The sequence below is a fragment of the Leptinotarsa decemlineata genome, unplaced genomic scaffold (assembly GCF_025532065.1).
Source record: "Leptinotarsa decemlineata unplaced genomic scaffold, Ldec_3_MD MMD2_tig00026369_RagTag_RagTag, whole genome shotgun sequence".
NCBI lineage: Eukaryota > Metazoa > Arthropoda > Insecta > Coleoptera > Chrysomelidae > Leptinotarsa > Leptinotarsa decemlineata.
Genome location: NW_027412709.1, coordinates 184,300 through 196,456, shown reverse-complemented (window position 1 = coordinate 196,456; position 12,157 = coordinate 184,300).

Sequence of the window (12,157 nt, the reverse complement as noted above, 5' to 3'; positions counted from 1 at the left end):
ACGGCAGATTTATTTTTCTTGCAATTCTTGTTAGTGTTATAGGATTGGCAAGTGGATATTATGTAAATAATCTACAAAATCTGGTACAAGTGCTCTTGTCAAATTTTGTTTTGATAGTGTCTGCTGTGGTAGCTGTCTAATATAAACATTCAATTTCTGGTAAAGGTGCCAAGGTTTTCTTGTAGATCTCATAATATTACCAATTGAAAACAATATTTAAGTAGAAAATATGAACGAGTATTGCGGACGTTGTGTTATTAGGTGTTTTACTAAATTACTTATGAAGGTTCTTTATTCTATTTCAACTTCGAAAAACCTTAATTGAATATTCGACTCATACAATATTTTTTATAACATCACATATCTAATGAAACTAACTATACATATCACCATCAAAATGAAGGAAAATTTATTTACAGAAAGTTCATTTCAATGTAATTACCTTTTATAAATGTAACATTCTTTCCCATGGAAACTCTTCCTATTCGCATTGAGAATCTCCTTGAAGCAGCTAAAAGATTAACTTTGATCTCTTTTACATACAAATCACCGTTTTTATTACTTTCAATGTCCAATATCATCTCCCGAGAATGCTCAACATGTTTGGACTCCTGTGTACCAATTGCGTATGTGATATTCTCCTATTAATCCGACTTAGGAGCAGAACTGGCCGAATTCTTCTCAAAACGAATCTTGTCCTAACACTTCATCATCTTAGAATTTATCGGGATTCAATGTATTTTGACCATGGACGCAGAAAAATTAATGGACTCAGTTATTTACCTCATTAAATGAAGCCGGTGAATGGGAGCATTCAGAGATCACGATGTGGATATGGACGTTGCCATATTGAATCCGTGATAATTATTTAATATCACCAATGCTGTGCGGAACTTCAAAACTAACACATTACATTCAACAGCATGAAGTTATGACCTCTATCATGAGGTTAAAATAGACATCAAATATTTCAGAACCTAAACTAGTGCCACATTCACTTCGAAAATATTTGTCATTACCATATACTGGTATGCAGCCAATTTCAAGATGGCTTCATTTCTGGGAGCAGATTTCAATGTTTCACCAAAGAAAACTCATTTTAATCATCCTGTTACGAAGGAAAAGGTATATTTATTTCTAGATCCATGTCATATGATAAAATTGGTGAGAAATTGTTTGGGATCTTATAAGAACTTGCAAGACTCTGATAAAAATCAAGTGAGTTGGGATTATTTTGACAAATTAGTTAACATTCAATATAATGAGGGGTTACATGCTGCAACAGGCTATCATTTTGATTACTTTTATTTTCTTGAAGCTCATAGAATTCACTGAAAATTTGTTTCTTTCATCTGTGTCTAATCCATATCTTTTGTATGATTTAATTTTTTTCTAAAATATGATACCACTGTTTCATATGACACAGGGATATGTCTTGTTTCACTGTATTTTCTACAGAAATTTTCCATTGTAGTTTTGTTCGAATCCAAGTCAGAGCCACCATTGAATAACTTTGAAAATGAGTATATGTATGACAGAACTCTTTTTCATTTTTCACAGTGAGATACAATTTCACACTAATGTTTCAATCTGAGTAATGTAGCTACCGTACTGATGAAAGTTTTTTCTTCCAAAATTATTCTTGAGAATATGCAATTTGCATATGCTAATTTACTGTTCTTTGAATTCTACGATCTGATAATATATGATAACATAATTTGTTTCAAATGCGAGAGTTCAGATGATATTTTTCGATTCCAGTTCGTTTTTTGTTGCCAAGTTTCTTGTAGTAATAATCGAAAATTCTTCGATTTGTTAAAACAGCTTCTGAATCTGTTTGTCTAGTGATATCACATAATCATTTTTCCTCTTCAATAATGAACTCAATGGAAATCCAAGAATCTATTGAATTATATATCCATTGTGGTTAATTGAAACTTCTAGAAGACATATTTCATTATCTGTTCTATATTTTACGCTCGTGCCACAATTGTTTTTTCAAATTTTATTTCAGTTTTGTCTAAGTGATGATCAAATCTGGATTTGAATTGTTCAACGACCAAGGCATAATTGGCACTGGATGGAGAAGAACTTTCGTCTAGTTCTGTAGCCTGTAGAGTGTTGATACATAAATATCTGATATATTAATATCAGTACTCATTTCTACAGTATAAACTCAGCAACAATTTTTGTATCTTCATGTATTTTCTGAAGTTTTCCAAAGACACAATCCAATATTTCACATTTCTGTAAAATTTTTTCTGTTCGATTTTGGGTGGTAGGATGTTTCGATTATTCTTCTTGATGCTCCTATTATATCAACTTGTGTTGAAATAATCTCATATATACTATATACTACACATCTTTGTCTCATAAGTTCTTCTCGATAGAATACAACTCTGGCTAGTACAAAACGACTATTTACCCTGGCTAACAGCATATCTCATTTCGATCTTGAAAAGAATAAAACATCTCCAGTTAATTCCTTTCACGTTATCTGACTATATGTTTATGAAGAGTTTTCGAAGTAGTTATCTTTCTTTGTTGAAACCAATTATCGTCACGGTCACCAAAATGTTGTTTTGAATGACTTTTGTTCATTATTTTTACTTTGGAGTATTCAACATTTCATGAAATATTTTTATATCTTCATACCAAAAATGTGGAAAACTTTACCAAAGTGAACTACACAAGGATATGTAGATCATGCATAAAAGTTTATTCAGATACAGGCTCGAAAAAAAAATCATCCCGAAACAACTACTTTCATATGAACATTGGACTATACAGAAATCACTTTTTCATATTCAGTGTTTACTTCAAACATTCCTTGAGTAATTGAATCAGATATCCGTAAAAAAATTGTAAAAATAAGTTTTTTTAAACAACCAGCTGTCACCCCACCTACGAAAGACAATCCACCGATGTCGTAACTTATGCGAAATAAGGATTAGGGATGTTTCTCCTTTCAACGTGCGATTCCTAGCCCGGTTGGACGATAACAAGTGAAAATCAATTGTTCAGCCTCTGGGCTCCAACCATCGGTTCACCAACAGTCGATTGAATGAATGAAGAAAAACACTCACGTCAAGGAACTTTTCGTTCAGTTTGTATCTGAAAATGACTTCATCTGAAAATAACTTCTATGCCTAATCTTTAAATTCTGGTTTAGGGTTTATTTTTAACTCAATTGCTCTCTTTTGCTCTGAATGTTTCCTATACAATTCTTTGTATAAAGCTGGAAAAATGAAAAGCAAAAAACCTGTTTCCGTCTATTTCCGCTAGATTTTTCATTATGACATCCCTACAGCACTTATGTTCAATAAGAATACTGATACTGAAACAAACAGTAGCCCACACTGGTGGCATCCTCAATCATAATAAATAAAGCATGCGAAACAAAATCGAACACTTTAGCATTAACATTGAACATCCAAGATCATTAATTTTTTTTCTAACTAGCAATGAGAAACAATTTCATATAAACTTTCACATACAAACAACTCTAGAAACTTCAGTTGATAATGTGTTCAGTGATAAAGGGAGTATCACTGAACACATTATATTCTACATCAGTTTTGGAAAACACGGGCTGATGAAATGTTCAAAAGATTTTTTCCTAGACTAGGGGTCACAAGTGAAAAAATGGAAATCGCTAATTTGTAAAGTAAATAATCCTTTGTGACCTGAAATGAAAATGAAATGATAAATCGTTTCACAATAAGTGAAATCGCAAATATATACAGACAGCGGAAATGGAATAAAAATGAAATACAAAAAAGTTTATTGGGAGTGAAGATGAACAATGCAAAAAATTACAAAATAAAACATTTCAAATCAAATTACTTCATGAAGTTTCGAATACTTACTATCCACAATCGTCTTCGAGTAATAACTATGATTTAGTAATGTAGGCTTTTCCGGATGGCATCAATGTTTCGATTGGCTTCCAAATTTTGCCGTGGTCTTCTTCGGTAATAATCTCCAAACATTTCAACTGTAACTGCGGCAGTCACCTTCAGTGCAACTGCGGCGGTTAACTTCACTAAAGATGATTACCAAAATTGCAGTTGAAACGTTTGGAGATTATAACCAAAAAAGACCACGGCGAAACGCCGAAGCCAATATCAAAATATAACTATGATTATTGAAAATTATACGATAGTTCCTTCTTGAGTTAGTTGAAAATGATCCATTATTCAATAAATTCAAACCAAACACATTTGATCAGCCAAAACCTTTCTTTCCCAATACATTATTCAACACCGTTGTAGATGGGCAAATTCATTGTAGTTATGTTCAAATTTTCAATCACGAGTAAGAGAATTTACCTATTCCAAAGTTAATTGACTCGACAGTTTCTTTGTGAAAATATGGTTTCCAAAAAAAAACTAGAATACAAACATGGATTCGGGAAGAGGAAATTATTTCACCCCACGAAAGAGATTGATGTGTGTCGAAAATTTGTCACTTAGTAAATAGGATGAAAGTTGTTAAAAACTCAAATAGTTTTATATCACACTGATTTGTAAGAAGGTTTGTGAAGTATTGGTTGAACTCTGAGGTTTTATAAACCGATTATTGTTCAAATCACACTGACTGCAGTTATTATTTTTGCAAATACTCAACTTTTCAACTATTTGAAATTGAATCAGGTAAAAATGAAAAAATATTTTGAATGCTTTTTTGTCTTTTGTGGTGAAATTCATGAACTATGTGTCTGAATATTCTCCACAAATTAATCTTATTATGAAATATTAATAAAAAGTTTAGTATTCTACTCGCAAGAAATCGTCATTACTCGATCAAATGATTTATGATTCACTTCATTCTCACGAGGAATAATCACAATTCTCGGTCGTTGAATAATCTACCATTTTTATCAAATAACTTGAAATAGTTTGAATTTCTACTGTTCACGACATCCTTATAATGCGTGAGATTCTGAATTACTCAACAATTTTCTGATAGTTACCTACTACGTATTATTCAACCAAGCTTTTCCCATACGCGAGATAAAACTAGAAATGAATAAAATGAATCCATGGATCACACTCTCTTCGAGCGAGGAAGTTGAAATTTCGAGTTATGTTCATTATTTTCTCTAATTCGATGAAAATATTTATTTTTCACCAATAAAATTCTTTATATCTGCGGATCAATTGAAAATACGCAAAAAATGTTTTGATTTTCACAGTATACCCTACGGAAAGTTGCCTGATAATTGGGGGTGATACAATTACTAACCCAGAATAAATTCGGCGACTTCTGGTGAGAAAAAAACACTTTTCCTTCACCAGAACAAGAATGCTGTCTGATGTCGCACGTTTCGCTAATCAAGATAGCATCATCCGGAGCTGAGTAAAAATAATTCGTTCAAACTATTTCGATGTTATTTATTCAAGAATGATACATAACTGTGCATAATAGCGAACTAAGCATACTATAATAGCTTGCTACAAGAAACATGTTTCACATATTCAATTGCATAGACCAGATGAGACCAGTGTTGATCAACATGCCTACAGAATGACCAGAGAGTGATCGAGGAATGCTTGAAATTGTTGAGAACTGTACATGACGACCAGTTTTTAGGTGCCTTAGAAAGTTTTGAAATCGTAAAATGTGAAATGAGATCTATGAGCGGTGTCAAAGGTATTCAAGAAACACTTTATTGTTAAACAATAAACACGTTAAAAGGTAAGACCTCGTTAATCCTTAGCTCGCACAAGTTTCGACTTCTGAGGGTTGTCTTTCGTAGGGGTGCGACAGCTGGTTAACGGAAAAACAGATTTTAAACAGATTTTTTTTTCAAAACTCGATAAAATTGGTAAAATGGTGGAACCTATAGGAGTGCCTAATATTTGTTTATAAAATTTGTCTTCAAATATAAAATATGTTGAATCAAAAATAAAATCTAAAATATTCATGAATGTAATTTTGTCTAATTCACAATGTTCTTCAATGTTAGACCAATTTTTGTTCAAAGTTTGTTTCACTACTTTTAACGGTAGGTTTGTGAAAAGTGAAACAACATCTAGGCTTATCAAAACATAATTTTCAGGAAGCTGAAAATTATTTATAAATTCACTAAATGAGAAAGAATCTTTAATATAATGAGGATTGTCTGTTTTATAGGAAGTTGTTAAAATATTCGTTAGAAATTTACAAAGTTTTGAGTTAGGTGCATCAATGGAAGATACAATTGGTCGCATGACATGACAGTCTCAGCAAAATTTACACGTACCTACTGAAGTATGATAAAGAAAATAAAAGATCTAGTAATTCGACTATCATTCAGAATTTTCCCACTTGACATTGTCAGCCAAAATTTTTATCAACTGTCATTATTTAATGCTTTTCTATCTGTTTTCGAACCTTTTTTAATCTCACGTTAGTAAGATCTCCATATTTATATATTTTTTACAAGATATATAATCTTATTATTGTAGTTGTCCTGACGAAGGTGTGAAATATACCGAAAGCTTGACATATAACAAAGAGTTTTCTTTGTAACAGCCCAGCTATTGACTGCAACCTCACTAATTATTCTGTTATATATATATATATATATATATATATATATATATATATATATATATAATATATATATATATATATATATATATATGTTTTTGAATTACCTGCAAATTATTATTTATTCCGGGTCGAAGAACGAAATTTTATATTCTTTTAGAAAAGTCAGACGTCTTTCAAAAACTTTACTTTTTTTTTCAACAACTCATATTTTCACATCAACCTTGATCACTACTAACAAATGTCAACTAAAAACTATATACAGGGTGTAATCACATAACAATGATAAATCTATAACATTCTCCCCCTTAGTAATTGAATAACAAATTACTACTATTTTATAACATCTAAAACTATGAGTCTTGAAACTGGTCGTCGAAAAATCGTGCCACTACTATTCTTCACATCGACGATCCTGATTTTACCATCTTTGGCAGGATAAACTTCGTTGATAATACCTCTCTGCCAAATATTTCTGGGTCCATTTGGATCTACCATTAAAACAACATCTCCTACACTGACAGATTTTGAATCACCATGCCATTTTGATCTCCTGATCAAACTTGGCAAATACTCTTTTGTCCATCTGAACCAGAATAAATCAGATAATTTCTGTGCAGCACGCCAACTGGACATCAAATTCATATCCCTATCGCTGGTTTCGGTACAGGAGAGTGCAGCATACGACGGACCGATGAGAAAGTGATTAGGAGTCAATGCCTCTGCATCTTCAGAGTCCAACGAAACATATGTTAAAGGCCTAGAATTTAAAATATTTTCGCATTCAATCAAAAAAGTTCTCAGAATATGTTCTGGATAGTACTTTGATTTTAAAATTTCTTTTAAAACCTTTTTTATACTTTGAATAAGTCGTTCCCAACATCCTCCCATGTGAGGTGCTAGAGGAGGATTGAAAACCCATTTAATTTTTTTCATTGCACAAAATCGTAGTATTTCATCCTGGTTCAACTTCTTCAGTTCTTGAGATATTTCCTTTTCAGCTCCTATAAAGTTTTTTCCATTATCACTTTATAATTCCTCAGGAAATCCTCTCCGACATCCAAACTGACGAAGTACATTGATGAATGAATTCGTACTCAAATCATGTGCTATTTCAAGATGAATAGCTCGAGTGACCATACAGGTGAAAATAACACCATATCTTTTTTCTCGGCTCCTCTTGACTGATACTTCTAAAGGTCCGAAATAGTCAACGCCTGTTTTAATGAAGGCCCTGATTGTGGGTTCAATTCTGCAAGGGGGTAGTTGTCCCATCATTGGGATTCTTGGTAAAGCTCTTTGATTTTTACAATGTTGACAGCTGTTCCAAGCACTTCTTACCGCTTGCGTCATTCTTAATATCCAAAATCTCATTCGCAGATTATTCACTACCATTTCTTGACCATGGTGGTGAACCATTTCATGATTATGTTGGATCAGAAGTTTAGTTATTCTGTGGTTAGGATCTAAAACTATAGGATGTTTTGCAGAGTCGGTCAACTGAATTGACTGGTCCAGTCTTCCACTTAGCCGTATGAGTCCATCATCCTCAGAATAACTACAAGAAAGAGTGTAAAGTCGACTTTTACTTCTGATGGGCATTTTATTTCTAAGAAATGTCATTTCTTCATTGAATGAATCCAACTGAATTTTTCTGAAAAGATGAACTTCAGCTTTGCAAATTTCCTCTGCAGTTAATTCGGACTTGAATTTACTGCGATTCTTAATAATTTCATAAAACCTAATGACATAGGCTGTAGCACGTAACAATCTCTTCCATTTAGAGAACCTATTCGGGTCAGGCACTATGAGATTATCTTGAATGAAATGATAGAATACAAATTCACAAGGTCTTTCTTCCAAATGATCAATATTTACTTCCCTTTCCATTTTTTCTTTCGGCCACTGATCTGGTGATAATATCAAGAAATCTGGTCTGGTAATCCATCTCCGGTTATTATCGCTAAACGTAATTTTTTCCAATCTCTTCGTAGCTTCATCAGCCACATTTTCTTTGGAATTGATGTATTTCCATTCTGAAGAATTCGTCAAGTCCTGTTTTTCTCCTAGTCTCTGGGCAACAAAAACTTTGAATCTTCTAGCTTCAGACCGTATCCAATACAAAACCGTTTTTGAGTCGCTCCAGTACCAAATAGCTGAAATTTCTATGTCTAAGGTTTTCTTCAAAAAATGTCCTAGGCGCGCTCCCATCAGTGCAGCTTGTAACTCTAACCTAGGAATGGAAAGAGGTTTTAAAGGTGCCACTCGTGTCTTAGCAGTGATAAAACTTGTCTCAACTTTCTCTCCTTGTTGAATTCTTAAGTAGGCTACACCTGCGTAACATTTTTCAGAGGCATCGCAGAATATGTGGAGTTGAATTTCACTTTTTTGTCTATCCAAAGTGAAGTATTGTCTGTGAATCTTGAAATTGTGGATAGTTTTCAAATCTGCAATCCACAGTTGCCACTTTTCATCCATACAATCTGAAATTTCATCATCCCAGCCAATTTGACTTCTCCAGATGTCCTGTAGTAAAATCTTCCCTTTAATTAAAAAATTTGCCAGAAATCCTAATGGATCAAAGATGGACATCAAAACTTTCAAAATTTCCCTTTTTGTTGGTCGTCTTAGGTGTTCCAAAATAACGCTGTCAATTTTCTGAAATTTTGTTTGAAAGCTGAACGTGTCGTCATGAGGATTCCAAAAAACACCTAAAATTCTTTCCAATACGAATTCTCCATTTTTTTCCATATTCTTTCCACTTGAAGCTGAGAGTGAAACATCAATACTTTGGCTGATTTTTTCATGATTCGTGATCCAGTTACAAATGACAAAACCTCCTGCTTTGTGTACATGAATCATATCCTTAATAAGACTTATTGACTCTTCGAGTGTGTCTGCCGATCCCAAATAATCATCCATATAGTGTTGTTGTAAGATGGCAGTTGCTGCTTCTTTAAATTCTTCTCTGAAGTCTTCGGCATTTCTGTTTTTATCCTCCTGGGCTAAGCAAGGTCCACAGGTCGATCCAAAAAATACGACAACAATTTCATATGTATCAGGTTCAATTCGTCGATCTTTGCCTCGCCATAATATTCGTTGTGCAGAGCAATCTTCCGGTCTTACTTTAACTTGCAAAAACATTTCTTTTATATCAGCAGTGAATGCATATTTTTTAATTCTAAAATTTAACAGAATATCATTCATGGAGTTATACAAATCGGGACCTGTCAAATTATCATTGAGGCTCACACCGTGACTTCTGACTGAAGCATCAAAGACAATTCTTAATTTATTTGGTTTGTTTACATTTGTTACCCCGAAATGTGGCAAATAACATGTTTTCTCATTCACATTATTTGCTTCTTTTTTGTCAACTTCTTGATATAACCTTTCTTCTCCATGTCTTGAATTTTTTCGCAATAAATTTCACCGTACTTCTCATCTCTATCCATTTTTCGTTCAATATAGTTCAGTCTTTTTAGCGCATTTGTTCTGCTTTCAGGAAGAACAATGTTATCTTTTTTCCATAGAAGTCCTGTTTCAAATCTCTCTCCACTTCGTTTCATTGTTGTGTCCAAAATATGCTGTGCTCTCTTATCTTCAATCGACAAAACTTTATCAGACATACTTTGAACAGTTTCCAATTTCCAATTTTCTTTAACCATTTCGTGTAGAATATCCAAATCATCCTTCTCATTTCGAAGATCGTGGGTACTGATATGACAGACGATATGTTCATTTCTACTGGAGACATCCAAATTTCCATGAATTACCCATCCCAATAATGTTTTGCTCAGGGCGGGTCCATTCCATGGTCCAGAAATGAGTTTTCTGTTAACTAGAAGTGGCCAATTATCTTGTCCGATGAGTATCCTGGGTTGAGCATCTTTCAACGGTGAAATCTTGTCCTGGATGTATGGATACTTCATCCTGATTTTATCGAAATCTACTGTCTGCGAGGGAAGAGAAAGTTTCGTTGTTCGTACATGGCGCATCTGAAAATTGGGACCATTGTCTTTGGAACTAATAGTAAATGAAACAACTTTAGAATCATTTTGTTGATGAAACAAATCGTCATTAGTCCATTGTAGAGAAAGACTTTGTATGGGACCGTCAAGACCAAGATAATTTGCAAATTCTTCATCTATTAAAGAAATTGTTGATGCGTCATCCAAAAGTGCATAAGTTTCGGCTGTTTTGTTTCGACAAGTGACAACTACCGGTAAAATTTTCAGTAGAACGGATTTATTATTGAAAACGTGAGAATTTGTTCCAACAATGGCAGAGTCATCAACATTATTGGCTTCATTAATAGTCTGAGGAACGTCTTTATGTAATAACTTATGATGAAACTTTGGACATTGTTGGACTCCACATACCTTTCGTTTTCTGCATTGCTTTAGATTATGATAAAAACTCAAACAAGAAAAGCATATCTTATTTTCCGTTATTATTGACCACCTACCATCTACTGGCATTGACTTGAATTCAGAACACTCTGTAAGATGATGTACATTTTTCTTACAGCAAATACAAGATTTTTTGCTCGTTGCTAAAGTAACTCCTTTTTTGACATATTTTGATTTTGACGTATTTTCCTGAATGTCATATTTTGGAATTTGAATTTGACTAGCCGCATTCGCCTTTTCATCAAGCCACTTTCCTAATTCTACTAGTTTGAATCGTGGTTTTACTAACTTAGAAAGGTGTTCTACCCATGATAGCTGATATGAGGTTGGTAATTTACTCATTATTTCATTCACTAGAATTGAATTATGTAAATGTTCTTCCTCATTGAGCGATTCTATAGTAGCTACAAAATTTTTGATTTCATCACAAAACTCTATGAATAACTCAAGCTTTTCTTCTCTCACGGGTGGAAATTTCTTTATTTTCTCTAACAACATCATTATTATATGATCTGGCCGACCAAAACGATTTTTCAGTAAATCAATAACTTTGTCAACATTTTGTGGCATTATTAAAAGGGATTGAACAATTTTTTTGGCATTTCCTTTTAGGCACTTCTGTAGTCTAGATTGATTTTCCTCGTTTGAAAATCCACAAATAACGTTAGAATTATAATGATAAATAAAATTGGGCCATTCACTTGGATTTCCGTCAAAAATGGGAAGTTCTCGTGGCAGAGATTGCCTTGTTAATATTTTTGTCATCTGAGGAAGAGTCATTTGATACATATTGTTATGAAAGAAAGGGGTAGAATACTTTTCCGGACTATTTTTAGAATGAGAATCTCTTACCAATTCATCTTCTTTTACCATAAATATCGAATGCATATCCTCACCGTCATGCCCGTTTGTCCATGGAGTTTTACCGTCGATCCAATCTTCCACGTTAGGCTTTTGGGACTGATGCACATTGACTCACTTTCATCACTATTCTCTTCAATTTCTGCTACTTTCAGGGCTAGTTCTAGATCTATAAGCTCTTTTTCTAATGTTTTCTTCTTTATTGCCGTTTCGATTTCCAATTTCTTCAGTCTTGAAGCTTGACTACTCCTACTGCTTCCTTTCAGTTTGGAAGGAGATTTTCTGATTGCTCCTTGACCTTCAACTGCTGTCACGACTACATCAGATTTAGCTTCTAGCTTCTCTTT